The sequence below is a fragment of the Choloepus didactylus genome, chromosome 21 (genome assembly GCF_015220235.1).
Source record: "Choloepus didactylus isolate mChoDid1 chromosome 21, mChoDid1.pri, whole genome shotgun sequence".
NCBI lineage: Eukaryota > Metazoa > Chordata > Mammalia > Pilosa > Megalonychidae > Choloepus > Choloepus didactylus.
In genome coordinates this window covers 39017231-39037841 of record NC_051327.1, presented here as the reverse complement: position 1 = coordinate 39037841, position 20611 = coordinate 39017231, and the positions used below count along the sequence as shown (strand labels likewise).

The 20611-nt window shown below is 41.5% G+C and overlaps 1 protein-coding gene across 1 annotated transcript in view; it reads right to left on the bottom strand.

Moving 5' to 3' along the window:
- SHISA9 (shisa family member 9) overlaps positions 1-20611 on the bottom strand; it is a 273530-nt gene that overhangs the window by 29832 nt on the left and 223087 nt on the right.

Genomic DNA, 20611 nt, shown 5'->3' with positions numbered 1-20611 from the left:
TACAGACCGAGCAGAGCCTCTACCCGCCCCCGCACTCACTGCGTCCCTGGAGACCAGGGCTCTCCCCATCCCTTGGGGATCAGGGTGGGAGAACAGCAGAGGGTGCACCCAGATAGACCGGAAACATCCAGCTCCACAGTCTTCATTGGAGATCCTTTGAGGATGCATGGGGTGTTTTTTTTATATCAACTCTAAGGATGTACCCAGAAAGTCTCCACCTCCCCACTAAGTTAACATGCTACAGCCCTATCATTTTAGGGGTCACTTTTGTAATCAAAATGGTATATGTATAAAAAGGTGCTCAAACCCAAGGAAATGCAAGTCAGAGAAACAATGAGGAGTCATTTCTTCACCAAGAGACTGGCAAACATTAAAAGGACTGCGGGACACCAGTACTGGAAAGAATAGTGGGATTGGGCGATCTCATAAGCTGATGGTGGGTGTGCAGTTTCTTACGTTTTCAGAAAGTATTCTGTCGTCTGTATTAAAATTTATGATGCATATTTATGTTAAACAAACAATACCACCTCAGGGAGTAAAGCTACAGAAATATAAGCACTAGAATTAAGGATATTTATTCCAAGATGGTTTTTACTCTTGTTTATAAAATGAAACTGTAAGAAACATGGGAACAATCTGAATTCCTATCAATATGGGAATTGTTAAATAATTTATTATACATCCATAATATGAAATATTATGCAGCTGTCAGAAAAAAAAATGAGTTAAATTTATACATACCAAACTGGATAATTTCTCATGGTTTATATTAAGGAGGGAAAAGCAAGCTTCAAAGTAATACAAATAATACAGCATTTTTGTTACATAGAAGAAAATCTGTGCATATTTTTGCATGCCATGGTTGGCACAAGCCAGAAGAAAATATAGAAAGACACACAAATTGAATACTGGCTACTTGGGAAGAATGGGATTTATGGGGATAGAGAGTTCAAGAAACCCTCCCTGAGGAAATATTCTTTGAGGGGAGATCTGGAGGAAGAATCTGTGTTAAAGACTTGTGGAGAGCAGAAGGTTCTAGGGAGGGTGTTCTTGCAGAGAAAACAACATGGACAAAGAAAGGCCTTGAGGCTGGAAGGAGCAAGGCATGTCCACAAACTTAAAGAATGTCCCGTGTCCTTCAGCCACACCTGGCTGGAGGATTTCCATCATCCTCCTGAGAGCAGTGGGATGGATGGGCGAGAGGCAAGAGCTAAATGGGAGACATGTATTCCAGGTGAGATAACGATGGCTTGGTTGCAGGCAGGAAATAAGGGTTCTCTCCAGCTTTGTGAAATATATATGCCAATCCCGATGCCCGCTGTGGTAGATGCTGGTGGTACCTGGAAAGAGCTCCTTTAAGAGGCAGGTGCGCCCATTTCCCAACTGCTAGCAACTCACAGCTGCCCCCATGTCCAGAGAATTGCTCTTGGCTGATGAGCGCTGTCACCTGAGGAATGAGGGGTCTCCCCTGCAACACCTGAGGTGGCCAATCACCAGTGCCTGGCTGACACCAAGGCACAAGGAGCAGCCCCGTTCCTCAAGGAAGAGAGAACTTTACGGAGGTACGGATGTTCCTGAGCTCCCCATGGATTGTGTGAGTCTAGAACATGGGTCAACAAAGTTTTTCTGCAAAAGGTCAGATTGTAAATATTTTTAGCTTGGCAGGCCGTATGGTCTTTGTCACGAATCTTCAACACTGCCCTTGTAGCACAAAGCCACCTCAGGCAACTCGTAAGCTAGTGGGTGTGTGTGCCAGTTTGGATGTATTATGTCCCCCAAAACACCATGTTCTTTGATGCAATCTTGTGGGGGCAGATGTATTAGTGTTGATTAAACGTTTGATTGGATTATTTCCATGGAGATATGGGCCCCGACCATTCAGGGTGGGCCTTGATTTAATCACTGGAGTCCTATAAATGTGCTCACAAACAGAAGGACCTCAGAGCAACTGAGAGTGACATTTTGGTGAGCAGCTGCAGCTAAGAGAGATATTTTGAAGATGGCCATTGAAAGTAGACTTTTGCTACTCCAGAGTTTGCCTGGGAGAAACTAAGAGAATACCCTGGATGCCTAAAGAGAAACATCCTGGGAGAAAGCCATTCTGAAATGCAACCTGGGAGCAAGCAGATGCCAGCCACGTGCCTTCTGAGCTAACAGAGATTTTCCGGACGCCATTGGCCTTCCTTCAGTGAAGGTACCCTACTGTTGATGCCTTTGTTTGGACACTTTATGGCCTTAGGACTACAACTTTGTAACCAGATAAACCCCCTTCATAAAAGTCAGTCCATTTCTGGTATTTTGCATAACGGCAGCATTAGCAAACTGGAACAGTGTGGCTGTGTTCCAATAAAACAATATTTCCAAAAACAGGTAATGGCTGGATTTGGCCTAAGTGCCATGGTTTGATGACTCCTTTTGTAGACTTTACCTGAGACCCCATCTTTGTTTGGCTCCTTTATCTTCCCTATTTTGTTTCCCTCATAACCTTAGAGATTTTCATTTGTTTTGTTTTCTGAAAAGTATTCCTTCAAAGTCACATGTACCTGAACCCCTGTTTCAAGCTCTTCCTTATAGCCAACCCATCCTATGACATACATGGAATGTGTCTGACTTTGGAAACCAATAACCCCACATGGAAAGAGCGAGGGATGTCATAACTGAGGCACAAAGAAGTAAATGTATTTTTAGCACTGTACTTGCCCGGACCATCATGCAAGCCCAAGCATCTGATGGGAACTCGGCAAACATAAGCCAAGCAGCCCAGCCTCTGCCCAGAAGCTGAGGAGGGGGGTGTATTCTCCTGCCATGGTGGTGTTAGGCTGGGGGAGAGGCCCAGGATGAATGAAGTAATGGTGGAAAGGGTTGAAAATGATGCAGTTTACATTGTAGCCTGGACCCCAAGATCTTCTGACACTTTCCTCTTCAGAGCCTACCCATTAGGAGCCTGTATGCTTCTCCTGGGTGTGGTAGACCAGACACATTCTGCACCCAGCTCCTGGTACAATGGGAAAAGACTTATTATTAGTCCTCTTTGTTTGCAGCCCTGGTTTGGGGATTTTTTTTTTTTTTTTTACTTTCGTGATATATTTTTTTAGTGGAGAGCTATTGTTTTTGTGTATTCAGAACCAACATTGCCTTTGGCAAACGGCTCCATCCCCATTTGAATCATATGATTCTGGTTGAGCTGCAAACCACAACTGTCTTATTCGAGCTCCCCCAGAAGAAGTCACTGATAAAAGGACCCAGGTGCAGGTGTCAGGAAATACTGATATAAAAAGCATGGGGGAGCAAGACAGGGAAGAAAAAGAAGGAATTAAAGGGTGCACTGCCAAGCAAGATACAACTGTGGTGAACTGGAGCTTAATCCCACTCTGGAATTCTGGTAAATGATGTGGAATACATGTCTCAGAATTATCCCACCCCAGGAGCAAGGGAGCCCTTAGCATTTAAATGCCACCTCCCATCAGGCATTGGTTGAGGGCTGCTTCTGGAAGACATTAATTCCTCAGGACTTCCAACCTGCTATGTTCAAGGGCTGAGTGGGCTTTGGCAGCCAGAGGAACCCTTTTGCAATGAGATGTAAGTGCTGGCAGTTGAAAATCAGACCTGTGTACACTAAAACTGTAAGAATTGAAAAGCTACAGTAACTCAGGTCTCTGGTCATAGAGGTTAGCATGTGACCCAAGTCAGACCAATCACAATCCCTCCTTCTTCTCACAGTGATTGGGCCACAGGTGAGCATATGATCTGGGCTGGGCCAATCAGAGTTCTTCCATGGATTTTTCTCTTTGGAACCTTTCGGGTGAAGATGCTGAAGGACCCTGAATACAAGCGGATTTCTACCACGTGGAGAGAGTCTTGCTGAATTGTGAATTAATAAAGATAACACCAGAGAAGCAGAGAGGATAGAGACATCTCTCTCCAAATAAGCTAGTGTGAGCTGAGGTCACTGTTATGTGCAATGTAGAGTTTTGGCTAATGCAATTCAATTGTTGTCTGGATTCCCTCTAGGAAACTGAACCTGACCAGAAGGGAGTCTTTCCTGGGGCCCTGGTGAAGAAAGCAAGACTGAAGATTGCATTAAGATGGAAAAGGTATTTCCCCTGGATTCTCTATAAAAGTTTTAGTAGAAATTTCAGACAGCAAGTTGGCTGGCTTAGTAGTACATAAAGAATGGCGAAGAACATTCATAAACTAATTAATTAATATCTTAATATTAATATCTTAATTAGTATCTTAATATCTTTTTTTCCCCAGGAAATAGATCCCAAACACTAGTCTGTCTAATTAAAGAATTTACACTTCCCAAGCCTGTTATAGAGTCATAACCCTTTCTCCCAGCTCTTTACTTCCCCAGCCCAAGATAACAGTGTGCTCAAACCCTGTTTCCAGACCTGCTAGGGGGGATGCTGAGCACTTCATTAAAGAAAAAATAGCTGCAGAGATGTTCTTGGCATTTGGGAGAGCCTTTTATATTATTAAACAGAATACTTAAAATGCCATTTAAAAATATTTGCTTTTCTATTACTTTTCCCAAGCCCTGAGCTACCTTCAGGGCAGGAAGTAGTTAATTTAAGTGGGTATGACCGAGAGGGCCCACCCAGGTAATCCCCCAGGAAAGAAACGAAGACTGCCCCCAAGTCACGTTCCTCCTTCCACATCCAGAACCACAGGAAGCAAATTCTGGCAGTTTTAGATAGCCATTTTGTCTTAGCTTCCAGGCAGTGAATTTTTAGAAATATTGAAATCCAGTCTCAGAGCAGCAATCAAGAATTATTAAATAGCCATTTATGACTGGGTTTTTAAAATGTTATTTTCATTTTCCTAGACAGGAAGCTGTACCAGACCTGGCAACCCAGTTGCCCTGAGAGTTTTCCACAAATATATACCCAGCTTAGGAGAAGAAATGAAAGCATAGGTGAGAGGTAAGCCCAGGTCGGCAAGAAAAGTAGACTCATAGGGTGAGTGAAGTGTGTAGAGTAGGTATGATCTGGATTATAATCTCAATAACCTGCCCTTGCCACTTTGAGAGGAGAAATAAACATATACATATAATTAAACACACACACACATACACACACACACACATTTACACAGTCACAGCCATAGAGGAATCTCGTGGAAACAACAATGTCTGGTTTCTCTTCTAGACACACTCCAGCCCCAGAGTTATCTTCCCCACCTCATAAGATGATCCTCCGTACATAATGCCAAGAGAAAACTTCCCCTGTTTTGTTCTAATATTGCAAGTCTTTATGGCCTTAGAAATGCCTGATGAGCACTAGCTGTTCTATGGTGCTGGATTCCATCAAGACCCTTGGTCAGCAAAGAAGAAGTTGATGGTATCCCCGTGCTCTCCTTACTGAGATGGAAAAGGGGCCTCATGTAGCTGAGAACCATTTTCAAAGAGAGTTAAAAGACAATTACTCTAATTGGAAGCATCTGGCAGACTCACACCCAGGTAACCACAGTGTAAATGCAGTTATTATGTGGTATCTCTTAGTTACTAGACAGAGAAATAAAACGGATGCCATTGAGATAGGAGCAGTTGAGGGAAAAACACGCAGTTAGGGACATTGAGAGAATACTGCTCTAAGTTTCTCAGTATAGCTGTGACAAATAACAACTATCCTGAATAGACCAGTTTGGTTCCTCCTGCAGGAAAAACAACACAAGAAACTCCTTGAAGAAGAGGCACATCCCAAGAAAGAAAAGCAGAGAAAGGCACCAGGCGGTCAAGCGGTGGTGCTTGGTGGACCATATATTGTTATATATGATGTGCCAAGTGCAAAGCATCTCATGCATTTTAATCCTTATAACAACTCTAGGAGGTAGTGATATGGGGACAATACATTGTTTACATAACCATTTTATTTTAAAACAATTTTAGATTTACAGAAATATTATTAAGATAGCTCAAAGAGTTTCCATGTACCCCACATCCAGATTCCCCTATTCTTAACATTTTACATCAGTGTGGCTCATTTGTTACACTCAGTGAGCCAATATTGATGCATTATTCCAAACTAAAGCCCTTAATCTATCGGATTTCCTTAGTTTTTACCTAATGTCCTTTTTCTGTCCCAGGATCCCACCCAGGACACCAGATGACATTTAGTCCTCCGGTCTCCTCAGGCTCCTCTTGGCTGAGACGGTTTCTCCGACTTCCTTTGCTTGCAGTGACCTTGCAGTTTTGAGGCGTGAGTGCTGGTCAGGTATTTTGTGGAGGGCCCCTGAATTGGGATTTGTCTGATGTTTTCCTCATGATTATACTGGCGTCATGGGTTTTTGACAGGAGGACCACAGAGGACAAGTGCCATTCTCATCACATCATATCAAGGATACATACTATCAACATGACTTATAGCTCGTGAGGTTGACCTTGTTCATCTGGCTGAGGGATGGTTTGTCGGGTTTCTCTACCATCAGGGTACACTATATCCCCCCTTCCCACACTGAATCCTTTGGAAGGAAGTCCCTCCGCACAGCCTACACTGAAGGACCGGGAGTTATGCTCCATCTCCTTGAGTGCCAAGCATGTATACAATTTATTTGGAATTCTTCTGCATGGGATAGTTATCTCTTCTCCCCATTTATTTATTTATTCAATCATTTATTAATATCATTGTGAACAATGATATTGGGTTATAATCCAATACTACGGTATTCTGTTGCTCACATTGTACTGGCTTTGGCTATTGGGAGCTCTTTCAGTTGGCTCCTGTGTCCCTTTGACATGCCCTGATCATTTTTTTGAGCACTTATTTTCTGGCACTACAAGATGCTCCAGGCTCATCTTGTATATTTCCTATCCTAGTCCTAGAATCAACCATTTCTGCCTAAGACTCCTGGTTCCTTTTATTAGAGAATGGTATTAGAAACCAAGATCTGGGCACTAGCTGTGCTCATTGCATCCAGTCCCTTTCAGCTGACAGAGCAAAGAATTAGCTCGTATATATACACATATCTATAAAGCTTTATATACGTAACCATCTGTATATAAATTAAGGTAAACATGATTTCATAGTGATGTCTACAACTCTAATCCATTACCATCTGGACTTTCCAGCCTCCTTTCCTTGCTTATCTGTAACGTCTCCACTCCAACAGTTTAAAATCTAACTTCCACCATCCACCATCCATTTACTTAATTGCTCAATTCAAGTGTACATGTACAGCAGTATCAGAATTGCTAACCTTTACCCCATGAGAAACAATTTTATCCCCTAGTGCACAGTGCTTAGGGAAAATATGTTTTTTCAAATTATTAATGTGTTCTTCTCTCATCTTCCTGAGTAAGTGATTGCCCTGGATAGTCTAGGGCATGCATATTCCCAGGTAGGGCTGGGATATTAGGATTTATTACAGAAGGAAAATAAAGAAAAATGATGATGATGTTAATGGTAATGATGAAAATGGTGAAGTCATACTTATATACATAATACACACTTCTAGAAGGGTTATTAGGTGCCAGGCACTATTCCATGTACTAACTAATCTTATCATCCCCAAGAATCCCTATAAGATAGTATTATTAATCCCATTTTGTAAATAAGGTAAACAAGGCACAGAGAAGTTTTGTAACTCGCTCAAAGTTACTGTTGGTAAGAGGCAGAGCCAGGCTTTGGACTTGACTCTAGAATCTCTGCTCGTAGGCACTTCCTTACTGTCCTGGGGGGAGTGAACATTCAAATTTTTGATGCTCAAAAATTATTTTGGAAGCCAGACATTAATGACACAATCAAGCCACACTGCTCTTTTTGGAAGAGTTTTATTTTTAATTCCTTGATCGCCACTCTTTAGCATATTAAGGATCAGACGTGATTGGCAAAACCAGATTTTTTGGTGGAGGTGGAACAAACATGAAAAGTAATGGAAGCCCAGCTCTTCTGGTTCTGGAGAGTGTGGGTGGAAAATAAAGAGATGGGGGAGACTAAGGTCATGTCACACAATTTTCTCTCTTTGGACTTCAGACCCATGGTTGGGGGAACAATGTTGGATGAGGCAAGGGAACTGCTGTGAGCAGGATCTCTTGTCCTGCTCCTCTGTTTGGGGCCCTGGTGGGTGCTCACAGTAAAGAGACTCTGAGCTGTCCTGGGGCAGCTGAGCCAGTTAGGGAATGTGGTGGCACAGTCTGACTGAAAGATGGCCTAGGTGGCACTCCCCAACAACCCTCAGATACAAGATGGGGAGATCAAGAGCCCTGCCATGGAACCTACCACAGTGGGGTGACGGGGTCCCCACAGAGGCGGAAAGTACATTTCCTTCCATTTCATTCTACTCTCCTTTCTCTGCAAGCAGATGGTCACCACAGGCCTACTCGCACAAAAGTCACGTACTTAGAAAGGGCAAATAGAAAAGCACATTAACCATGTAAAAAAAATGTACATCTGTTTCTCTAGGTATTACAATCCCCTTTTACAGTTAAGGAGACCAAAGCTGAGAGAGGTTACGTGGCTTTCCCAAAGTTACACAGCGTGTTAGTAACAGTTATCAGAATTTGATCCAGGGTTGGTCTTATGGCAAAATTGGTGATTTCTCCATTGAACTAGGCTGTCCCTAGCATGGGGTAAGAAGACTAGGCTGGAGGTCCAGGTGTGAACCTCATCAGTGGAGAGAGAGGCCTCTATCTTGAGTAGCTTCCTGCTTCCTGCAAAATTTCCCACTCAGATGAGGAAACCATATCTATGCCCTTTTCTTTATTCCTTTATCCAGATAAGGAATTTATTGTTATATCCAGACATCAATCAGGCTTCTTCCCATTCTGAGAATCCCCTTACTTCCTTGCAGAACCCACCTGTGCTCTAATCTCTGCAACTTGGCTCATCCATCGATTCCTCCTGATATATTTGCATGCCTACAGTGCCAGGCATTGTCTTGGTAGACAAGTCCTAGCACCTACACTACTTAAAATATTTCCAAAGTGTTTCAAACTCAAGAGGACCATGAGGCCCATTGGACCTCTTCATGGTCTTCCATTGTCCCCACTCTTTCCAATATGCTCTCTGTGCCCCATGATGCAGTCTCAGCTGTCTCTCTCCACCAACAGCATCCAAGTTAATATCTTGAAATAATGATCTTGGTTTTCACATGGTCAGTTCTGGGTTCAAATTCTAGCTCTTCCATTTACCAAGAGCATCTTTGGATATATGGTGTAGCCTTTTCAGCCTCAGTCTTCTCAGCAATTAGATGGCGACCATAATAGTTTCATTATAGGTTTGCTGTGAGGTTCACAGATAGCATGTCCCCCATACTTAACATCAAACCAGAAACATAGTGACCATTCAATATATGGTAGCTTTAGGGTGGAGTTTTATTACCTCCCATTGTCCAGCAAACCAAGTCAAGGTGGGGTGGCTCATACAGAGGAAAAGGGTGTTAGGTTTCCATACGGCACTCTCTGGGCTCAGAATTCTTAAACATATTCCAGATTATTCAGTTGTCTCAAAAAACTGGACTAATGAGGGGAAATGGATAAAGAGATATCTGTGCAAGGGCCAACTGCACTGGTAATTCTCATACAAACAACAACAACAAAAAAGAGAAAAGGCACTCAGAAATAAAAAAAAAGAAAGAGACCTGGCTGTTAGCTCTGTTTGTTGTTCTTTCCTTTCCAAGCCTTTATGCCCAGCATCCTTTTTAAGGGAGAATCTGAAAATTATAATTTGAAAAACCATGTAGCTTTTCCTCAGCCATGGACAAGGGAAAAAAAAAAAACACATCCAGTCCAACTCAAAATTACCCTGAATTTGTCCAAGGAGAACATAACAGGCTAGGCTCCCACCAGAAAAGGTTCATGTAGAAGGAGAATTAAATACATCTTACCGAATCTTAGTGGCAGAGGAACCAGCAGGGATTTTCAGTGGAGAAAAAAACACACATACGTAATTGTAAAACCCTTGGCAAATGAGGCATTTGTATTACCCGAATGTATATCTTTGAGCATGAAAATATTTTTTTTTACATTTTGACCATTTAGGATGGGAATATTTTGAAACTGGAGTTGTTAAATATTTTATTTAATGCTCACTTTTGGCCAGTTTTTCTGCAGGCTCTGGGGGACAGAGATTCATTTCAAAGGCTCCGATTGTGCTCAAAGATTACAGGTAAGGTGGAAGAAACACCAGCAACAAGGCAGGTAAGACGAAAGAAAGTTCCAGTCAGCCTGGTTATTGCCATTTTGACAGTTTGGAGCTGTATTTATCCCAGAAGAACATGTTCTTAAATTTAATCCATTCCTGTGTGTGTGAACCCATTGTAAATAGGATCTTTTGATGAGGTTACTTTGGTTAAGGTATGGCCCACCTCAATCAGAATGAGTCTTACTCCTATTACTGGAGTCTTTTAGAAGAGAATGAAATTCAGACAAAGGAAGAGAAAGCCATGAGAAGTTAAAAACTGAAGGGGAACTCAGAAGAGAAAGAAGAGACCAGGAGACACTGCCATGTGGCAGAGGAGCCAAGGATCACTGGCAGCCAGCCCCAGAACACCACAGTCTTCAGGGAGAAAGTATCGTCTTGGTGATGCCTTGATTTGGACATTTTCCCAGCCTCAAAACTGTGAGGGGAATAAATTCCCATTATCTGACCTGACCCATTTCATGATATTTGCCTGAGCATCCCAGGAAACTAAAACAGTCATCAACACAGGATCCCGCAAAAACACAAAGGAGTGGCACCCGAGCCAGTTTTAGAAAGGAGGGAGACCTTCATCTGTGTTTTGAGAGAGAAAGAGTACATCAAACACGGTAAAAAGAAGAGGAGGACATTTTTAACTTGAAATAGCACTGGATATTGTCAAGAAACTACAATCATTGGTATCACTTCTGAAACTGGATGTCACTCCATCATCATAAATACCAAAGTTTGTTTTATGCTCACAGCATTTTCCCAGAAATCAACTGCATGAGATACTATAATACTGGGCATCTGCCCCTTATCTCAGTAGCCCCAAGAGTGTGGTGGGAGTTTAACTTCTGTTTTCCTTCTCTTTTCCTCCTCCTCCTTCCTCCTCTACCTTCTCCTTCTTTTATTCTGTAGTTTTGCTTTCTCTGCCATTGTTATGTTTTATCAGCCACATGGTGGGCAGCAGCCTGTCCTCTTGGCCTTCTTTTTTCCTAGGATAAGTCACCCAAGTTTGCTAAAATAATTATAAATTATGTTATTTAAAGTAATAACCATATGTAAGAATATGATTTTCTTCTGCAAAATGCTTTCCTTCTACCTCTTCTCAAAGCTAACTCTGAAGCATCTTCTGGGTCTCAGCTTGAACATCCTAACCTCCAAGGAACCTCCCTAGCCTCACCCCATCACTAATTATTCCTGTAGCTCCCCAGACTTCCCTTCTTGTATCCATATTAGTCCTTTTATTTACTTGCAATTCTGTTTTCCTTACACTTCCTTGAGGTCAGGTGTACGTTCATCTTCTTTGGAATTCCATTTCCAGTGCCTTGCTTAGTTCCTTGCATAGAACTGAATTCTAAGATGGAAAAGGAGGAGAAAAAGAACATTTTTCAGGCCCCTGCTCTGTGACAAGAATCATGTAAGGTGCTGTGCCAGTTTCAATGTATCGTGTCCCCCAAGACACCATTATCTTTGATGCAGTCTTGTGTGGACAGATGTATTAGTGTTGATTTGATTGTAATTCTTTGAGTGTTTCCATGGAGATGTGACCTGCCCAACTGTGAGTGATGACTCTGATTGGATGGCTTCCGTGGAGGTGTGGCCCCGCCCATTCAGCATGGGCCTTGATTACTTTACTGGAGCACTATATAAGCTCAGACAGAAGGAGCGAGCTTGCTACAGCCAAGAGGGACACTTTGAAGAAAGCACAGGAGCTGCAGATGAGAGACAGTTTGAAGATGGCCGTTGAAAGCAGACTCTTGCTCTGGAGAAGCTAAGAGAGGAAAAATTCCCCAAGAGCAACTGAGAGTGACAATTTGGAAAGAAACTGAAGCCTAGAGAGGAACATCCTGGGAGAAAGCCATGTTGAAACCAGAACTTTGGAGCAGATGCCAGCCACGTACCTTCCCAGGTAAGAGGTTTTCCGGACACCATTGGCCATCCTCCAGTGAAGGTACCTGATTGCTGACGCATTACCTTGGACACTTTGTGGCCTTAAGACTGTAACTCTGTAACCAAATAAACTGCCTTTTACAAAAGCCAATCCATTTCTGGTGTTTTACAAAAAGGCAGCATTAGCAAACTAGAACAGGTGCTTTACATAAAAGTCAGATATTTCTCTAAGTAAAATGCCTGGGTTTTCGTGTATTGGTTTTGGTAGCTCTGAAATTTGGTTTCCTTCTTCAGACTGTGTGTTCAGTGGGTAAATGTTTTGGTTTTGGACCATTTGATGCCTGGGACAGCAAATGACAACAACAAAAAAAACAAAGCAATATACAAATAAGGAAACTGGGCTCCACGTAACTGAAAAATAAAGATAACTCCACTGCTCAGGTTTTCCGCAGGTAATGATACAGTGTACTTCTCCCAAGAGTGGATGATGAAATGTATTCAATGCTGAGTCTCTAGAAAAGACTGTTGCCCCACAAGGGTGGGAGGATCCTCTAGACAGTTCCATGTCAGGGGTTGTTTGAGTCATTTTTCACTGCACCATACCAAAAAGGCCTTTGTCTCATGTTTAGGTTGACGTTTCTTACAGTAAATGCACGGCAGCATATGATTCCTTTTAATTTCGCTGTCATCCTTATATCTTATCTTCTCATGAGTACATTCAAATTGGGGTGCAAATTTCCCCTGCTTAGCTTTGAAATTCCACTTTTCAAGTGCCCTTTAGAGAGAGGATGAGTGAAGAGTTACAAGATTCACAACAAATGGCACTATAGCCCTTCTCCCCTTTTTCTGTGCCTCCTGAAGTTCCCCAAAATTGGCTCCTCCATTGTTCAAGATGCCAATCCTTCTTCTTGAGAAGTATTTGAGAACAAAGTGAGTTTATGGGGAGAGATGGGATCACTTAGAGTCAGTGGACTTGGGTTCCAGTCTTGCTCCAGCAAAGTATCTGTGTGGCCTTAGGCAAATTATTTAACCTCCCAGAGACTCAGCTTCACTGCGTGTGAAATTTGGGAACTGGGGAACCGAGTATTACTGAATGCAAAGTACACACCAGGTGCTTTACGCGCACTTCCTTTGTTGTATCCAAAATCATTTGTTAGGAATTAATGTGCTCATTTTGCAGACAAGGAAACTGGGACAAGGGGAGGCTTTAAACCACATATTCAAAATCTTAAGCAGTAGAGATAGTCAGCTTTATCTGAAGTTGGAGCTCTTTTCTCCATGCTAACTAGTTACCTTTATGGGGTTCTGGATGGGATAAAATGAGATGCCTCCTGAAAGCACCTACCTCAGTGCCTGGCACATTCAGGTGCTCTGCGATGTCACAGCCTGTCTCATTTACCCCCTTAAAATTTCCATTTCTAAAAAAATGTAAGAATCAATAAAAATCAAAATATGCCTTCCTTTGTGAATGCTCAATGTGATGATTACTGAACAAAACAAACCCTTTCTAATTACAGGTTGAACAAATTCATTCATTGATAAATCCACTTATCAAATAATCACCATGTTCCAATCTCAGGTGAGGCATCATTCGAGATACTGGGGAAAGAGAAATGGATAAAATCCATCCTTGCCTCTTAGAAGTTCACAGTCAAACAAGGCAACACACAGGTAAACAACTTCTTTATAATGCATGTGGTATTAAAAGTAGACACAAAGATCTGACTGCAACTGCAGGAGACACCCTGAGTGAGAACCACCTAGCGGAGCACAGTCAACCCCCAGAACTATGGGAGATAATCGTAAAATGATTATTCTTTGTGTTAAGCTACTAAGTTGTAGCTACAGCGGTAGATACCAGAAAAACATCTTAGTCTGTACACCTGAAAACACAGGGTTTCCACTGCTTTACAATAGTATCTACTTCTGACTTTTCAGGAAATCAAATGAGATGAAATTTCACCTTAAATCCCAGCACTTACTATAAGAGAGACCATCAGAGGGAAAGCAGAACTCGCATACGCTTGACTCAGTGTTATAAACCCATCCTGTCACCACTGCCAGCTGTGGGTAGGGTGAGACCTGGTGGGAAAAAAGAGGGGAAGGGCAACTGATATGGACACAGAACCAAAGAGGTTCTTCAAATTTTAGCTTCATCCTTCTAGACTACTTGTGAAGAAGGAAGGTTTTGTGCAATGAGCACTGGACTTGGAGTTTGGGCTCTGTGAACTCAGATCAGTGACTTTACTTCTCCAACTCTCCTTTTCCTCATCTATAAAATAAATGATATGTATTTTAAAGGGAATGCCCATTCTCAATTATATCTGGTAAAAATGAATAAAAGAATGTAAAGAAATAAGAGATTTGGGAAATTACGTTAAACCTATTGTTTTACCTTAGGAAGTGCTGGCACTTGGGATGCTCCAGATTGAATCATTTTCTTTATGTTTTCTCCAAGCTTTATAGATATGCTAGCACTGTGTAGCTTCCAGTCACCCTTTCTCCTGGTAGTGTTTCTTGCTTCCCCACTCTACACCCCTAACACCCAATGGAAATTGGGAACCATACTCAAAACTGATCTCTTGGGATGGCAGAGCTTTTGTTGAATTCCCACCCAAATGTCATTCCTCATTCTTTGCTGCTTCCCTTCAAGTATCTCTAAATGAAATATGATCCCTGGCCCCCATATTGGGGATATTTTAAAGGATTCACCCTTTTGATTCTCCCTTCAAAACATTTCCCAAATTCACCCATCTCTCTCCATCACCTCCTCTTTAGGCCAGCCACTATCATCTTCTAATTGGATCTCTGACTGTGATGCCCCTCTTTTGCCTGCCCACCTCCAATTCAGTTGCCACCCAGAAGTCAGGGTAATCTTTTAATCAGAGGGTATCACATCATACCCATGCTTAAAACACGTTAAATTGCACTTTAGGGTAAAATCAAAATCCACACCATCTACTGCAAGGTCCTGCATGATCTAGCACCTCTCCAGACTAATGGCCTTACCTCTCCATTGATCTCTGCCCCCCAGATATACGAGCCTCTTTTGGGACCCCAAATTCATGTTATTTCCCACATGTGGGAATGCTCTCTTTTTTCCTGATTGATCATTCATGTTTCTGAACTCCTCTTATATCTATTTTCCTTTTTCCCCATATTCTCCCCTATTATTTATTTATATTTTGTCTTTATTTTCTTACTCATCTGTCCATACACTGGATAAAGGGAGTGTCAGTTTCAAGATTTTCACAATCACACAGTCACACTGTGTAAGATATATAGTTAAACAATAATCTTAAGAACCAAGGCTACTGGATTACAATTCAACAATTTCAGGTATTTCCTTCTAGCTATTCTAATACACTGAAAACTAAAAAGGGGTTTCTATATAATGCATAAGAATAGCCTCCAGAATAACCTCTCAACTCTATTTAACTCTCTCAGCCACTGAAACTTTGTTTCATTTCTCTTCCCTCTTTTGGTCCAAGAAGGCTTTCTCAATCCCACAATGCCAGGGCCAGGCTCATCCTCAGGAGTCATGTCCCACATTGCCAAGGAGATTTACACCCCTGGGAGTCATGTCCCACATAGTAGCGGAGGACAGTGAGCTTAGAGAGAGAGGCCACATCTGTGCAACAAAAGAGGTTCTCTTGGGGAGACTCTTAGGCACAATTGTAAGTAGGCTTAGTATCTCCTCTGCAGTAAAAAGCTTCATAAGGGCAAGCTCCCAGATCAAGGGCTTGGCCTATTAAATTGGTAGTCCCGAGGTGAGGAAGTTTAATATTTCCACTATTGCAGGCCCTTAAGGAGCTTTGCAAATACTTTTTTATTCTCTGCACAAATTACTCTGGGTTATATCAGGGCATCACACTAACCTGTACAAACCAGCAAGATCTCACTCTCTGTTCAAGCTTCCATGTAATCATGGTTTTTTAATAAACTGACCAGACCAGTTAAATTAGTGTGCTAAAGAAAATATTAATTTTGCACCAAATAAACATCTCTTCCTTTGGTCTTACACAGAAGTTGAAGTTTTAAGACACAGTCAATATCGTCCTTTACCCTTTAGGCTGATTTGCCTTAGTTCTAACCAGATCAGCTTCATTCATATCTCTAATTCAAGTCTGATCTCTTTTTCAGATTTTTAAACAGTTGCCGTATGAGGTAATGCTGACTTTCTTAGCTTCAGAACTCTAGCTCTGAGTCTCAGATGTCACACAGATACCCGAAGTTCCAGGGAACCACCAGGTTATACACAAAGAACTCAGCATCTCAGAATTTTGAAATAACAGTTAAAACTCAGGAATAGATGTGACTGCTGTAAGAGTTTACAATCTAGGAACCTTTACAATAAGCCTTCCCCTGATAACCTATACTCTTGTATTCAATTCTCAGAGTTTGCACATTACAGTAAGTCCATATTAGTGAGGCTTTATAATATCTGTCTTTTCATTTTTGGCTTATTTCACTGAACATACTGTCCTCAAGGTTCATTCACCTAGTTGCACGCGTCACAACTTCATTCCTTCTTGCAGCTGCTCAATATTCCATTGTATGTATACACCACAATTTGCCCTTCAGTTCCTCAGTTGATGTACCCTTAGGCCACTTATATCCATTGCAATTCATGAATACTGCCGCCATAAACACGAGTGTGCAAATGTCCACTTGAGTCCCTGTTTTCAGTTCTTCCAAACATATACACAGTAACGGGGTTTCAGGACCATATGGCAACACCATAGTTAGCTTCCTGTGGAACCACCACACTGCCCTCCATATGGGCTGCCCCATTCTATTTCCCTACCAACAGTGTATAGGTATATATCCCTTGCTCCACATTTTCTACAGCACTTGTATCTTTCTGTTTATTTTTTAAACAGTTTTAGTCACACACCATACAACCCATCCTAAGTAAAAAATCAGTGGTTCCTGGTAAAATCACACAGTTATGCATTCACCACCACAATCTATATAAGGACATTTCCATTTCTTCCACAAAGAAAGAAGGGGGAAAAATCAAGGATAAAAAATAAAAAGGAGAAACAACAATAACACCAATAATCCCATACTCCTCCCTTATATCCCCCTCTTATTGACATTTAGCTTTTCCATACTGCCTTTGTTACATTTCATGGAAGTATATTACAATGTTTCTGTTAACTATAGACTCTAATTTGCAATGATTGTAGTTTTCCATGTACCATCCCATTCTCAACACCTTGCAATGTTGACATTCATTTGTTCTCCATATAAAAGCATTCTCATATTTGTACATTTAATCACCATCATTGTCCATTCCAGATTTGCTAAGTTATACAGCCCCAGTCTTTATCCTCTATCTTTCCTTCTGGTGTCATACATGTCCCTAGCCTTCCTCTCACAACCATATTCACACTTAGCGTTGTTCAATGTACTTACAACACTGTGCTACCATCAGATAGTATTTTGCTATCCATTTCTGTATTTTTACAATTAATCCTGTTGAACATTCTATACTCCTTCAGCATCAAATGCCCAATCTCTACCCTCTTTCTCTCTCCTGATAACCTGTGTTCTCAATTTTAATGCTCAAATTTTGCTCATTAATGTTAGTTCATATTAGTGAGACCTTTTGTTTCTGGCTAATTTCACTCAACATAACATCCTCAAGGTTCATCCACGTTGTTGCATGCTACATGACTGTATTCTGCCTTAAAGCTGCATAATATTTGATCGTATATACATACCACAGTTTGTTTATCCACTCATCCATTGATGGACATTTGGGCCATTTCCATCTTCTTGGCAATCGTGAATGATGCCACTGTAAACATTGGTGTGCAAATGTCCTTTAGTGTTCCTGCCTTAGCTCCTCTGAGTATATAATGGGATTGCTGGATCATAAGGCAATTCTATACGTAGCTTCCTGAGGAACTGCCACGCTGCCTTCCACAGTGGCTGCACCATTCTACATTCCTCTTTCTCCACATCCTCTCTAGCACTTGTAGTTTTCTGGTTTTTTGATAATGGTCATTCTAGTAGGTGTGAGATAATATTTCATTGTGGTTTTGATTTGCATTTCCCTAATATCCAGTAAATTTGAGAATCTTTTCATATGTTTTTGAGCCATTTGTATTTCCTCTTCAGAAAAGTGTCTGTCCATGTCTTTTGCCTTTTTTTACTTGGGTTGTCTTTTTGTTGTTGAGTTGTAGGATCTCTTTATATATTCTGGATATTAAACCCTTATCTGATATATGGTTTCCAAATATTATCTCCCATTGTGCAGAGTGCCTTTTAACTTTTCTAACAAAGTCCTTTGATGCACAACAGTGTTCAGTTTTGAAGAGATCCCATTTATCCATTTCTTCTTTCATTGCTCACACTTTGGATGTAAGGTCTAGGAAACCTCCTCCTATCATAAGATCTTTAAGATAAATTTTCTTAGGTAAGGTTTTCCTGAGCCTCCTCTTCCATATAAATCTGGCCCTCCCACGATAACAACAATGACAAAATCTATACTTTTCCTCTGTAATCCTTATAGTTCATAAACATATTTATTTGCATGATTATTTAGTTAATCTTTATCTTCCCCACTAGATGTGCAATGACCACATTTGTTTTGCACAATGTTAAGCCCATGGTAACTGCTCAGGACAGGTTTTTGGATGAAAAGATAATGAATTAACACTGACTACAGGATCCCATATTTTACTCTGATTGACTCTGTGATTCCATCAGGTGTCTTCTGGGGCAGGAATAACTTTCCATCTGTAAAGGAGAATGTTCCCCCAAACCAGCTTGTTGGGATGAGGAACTTTGCATTCTACTCAGTGCTTTGTGCAATTTTGATAATCCTGAATCTACCAGGATGTCTTAGTCTCTTAGTTTCCCAATTCCAAACATATGAAAGTTTAGGATCTCACTCTATGCATTTATCTTTTTAACTCTGATCACATCTGTCAGCCTATAGACAGGCTGCTTCCAGGGTAGGGGTCACCCCTGGTCCAAACTTCTGTGAGCTGGTGCAGGGATGGGGGCACATAGAATTCAACATGACCGATATCCCTTCACAGGGCTGTGGGTAGGCAAGTTACTTAGAAGGGAGGAAAGGGCAGAGACCCTGGATCTATCTACTCCTCTTTATGGGAGTCAAGTGATGAAAGTGTGAAAGTGTTAGAAAAGAATTTATATTCATTGAACACATACTTCAGGCACATTGTAAATGTCTAGACCTATTGGCCCCTTGGGGCTGTAACTTCTAGGTTCCTGGAGCAATTGAAGTTAAGAACCTAAGTTAAGCAGAGGCCATTTACCTCACAGACTCTTAGGAGAGCTTCCTAATCACTTGATCTCTCTCTCACATTGTAAAACCCTCAGTGTTTTGGGTCAAGATCAATCCAAAGAAAGAAATCTAAACAGACATGCCAAGTCTTATCCCACCAATTTCATCCTGCTCCCAACACAATACTTTAAAACCCCATCCTTCTCCCAGGAGTAGTAGAGGGAATTTGAGCCATGACCTCTATTTGCATTAAGAGATCTCCAATCTACTCTCATCCAACAGTCTTAGGTCTTATCTCATTCTTTAATTTTCCAATTGGGCAATGGATTCTTGGCTTTCCACACTGAACCTCAAAATTTCTAATTCATAGAACAGATAAGGAAGAATACATTTTCGCTTTTCCAAGCCTTACCTTCATTCCCAGAGGGCCATCAATGGGGCCAAGGCCAGGAGGCAGGCTTAATTAACAGAGCCTTCTCCCTCAATTACTTGAGAAGGAAAGGAGGCAGAATGTGGGCTCCATAGTCCAACTGCCTGGGTTCAAATCCTGGTTCTGCCTTTTAGTATATTAGTATATTACATTTGTGTGTAAATGACTTAACATTTTTAATTCTGTTTCCTTGACTATAAAACAGTTATAATCAAAGTATCAACCTTGTAATGGTGTTGTGAAGATAAAAAAAGAGGACGCAAGTAAAGATGCTTATGCTTATGCCCAGTCAGTACTTGTTCTGTTTGCTAATGCTGCCATCGTGCAAAACACCAGAAATGGATTGGCTTTTATAAAGGCGTTTCTTTTGTTACAAATTTATATTCTGAAGGCCATAAAAATGTCCAAATTAAGGCATCAACACAAGTATACCTTCACCAAAGAAGGCCAATGGTGTCCAGAAAACCTCTGTTACCTGGTGTTCTAGTTTGCCAATGCTGCCGGAATGCAAAACACCAGAAATGGATTGGCTTTTAAAAAGGGGGGTTATTTGGTTACACAGTTATAGTCTTAAGGCCATTACGTGTCCAAGGTAATCCATCACCAATCGGGTACCTTCACTAGAGAATGGCCAATGGCGTCCAGAAAACCTCTGTTAGCTGGGAAGGCACGTGGCTGGCATCTGCTCCAGAGTTCTGGTTTCAAAATGGCTTTCTCCCAGGACGTTCCTCTCTAGGCTTCAGCTTCTCTCCAAAATGTCACTTTTAGTTGCTCTTGGGGCATTTTACCTGTCTTAGCTTCTCTGGAGCAAAAGTCTGCTTTCAATGGCGGTCTTGAAAATGTCTGTCTCAGCTCCTGTGCATTCTTCAAAGTGTCCCTCTTGGCTGTAGCAAGCTGGCTGCT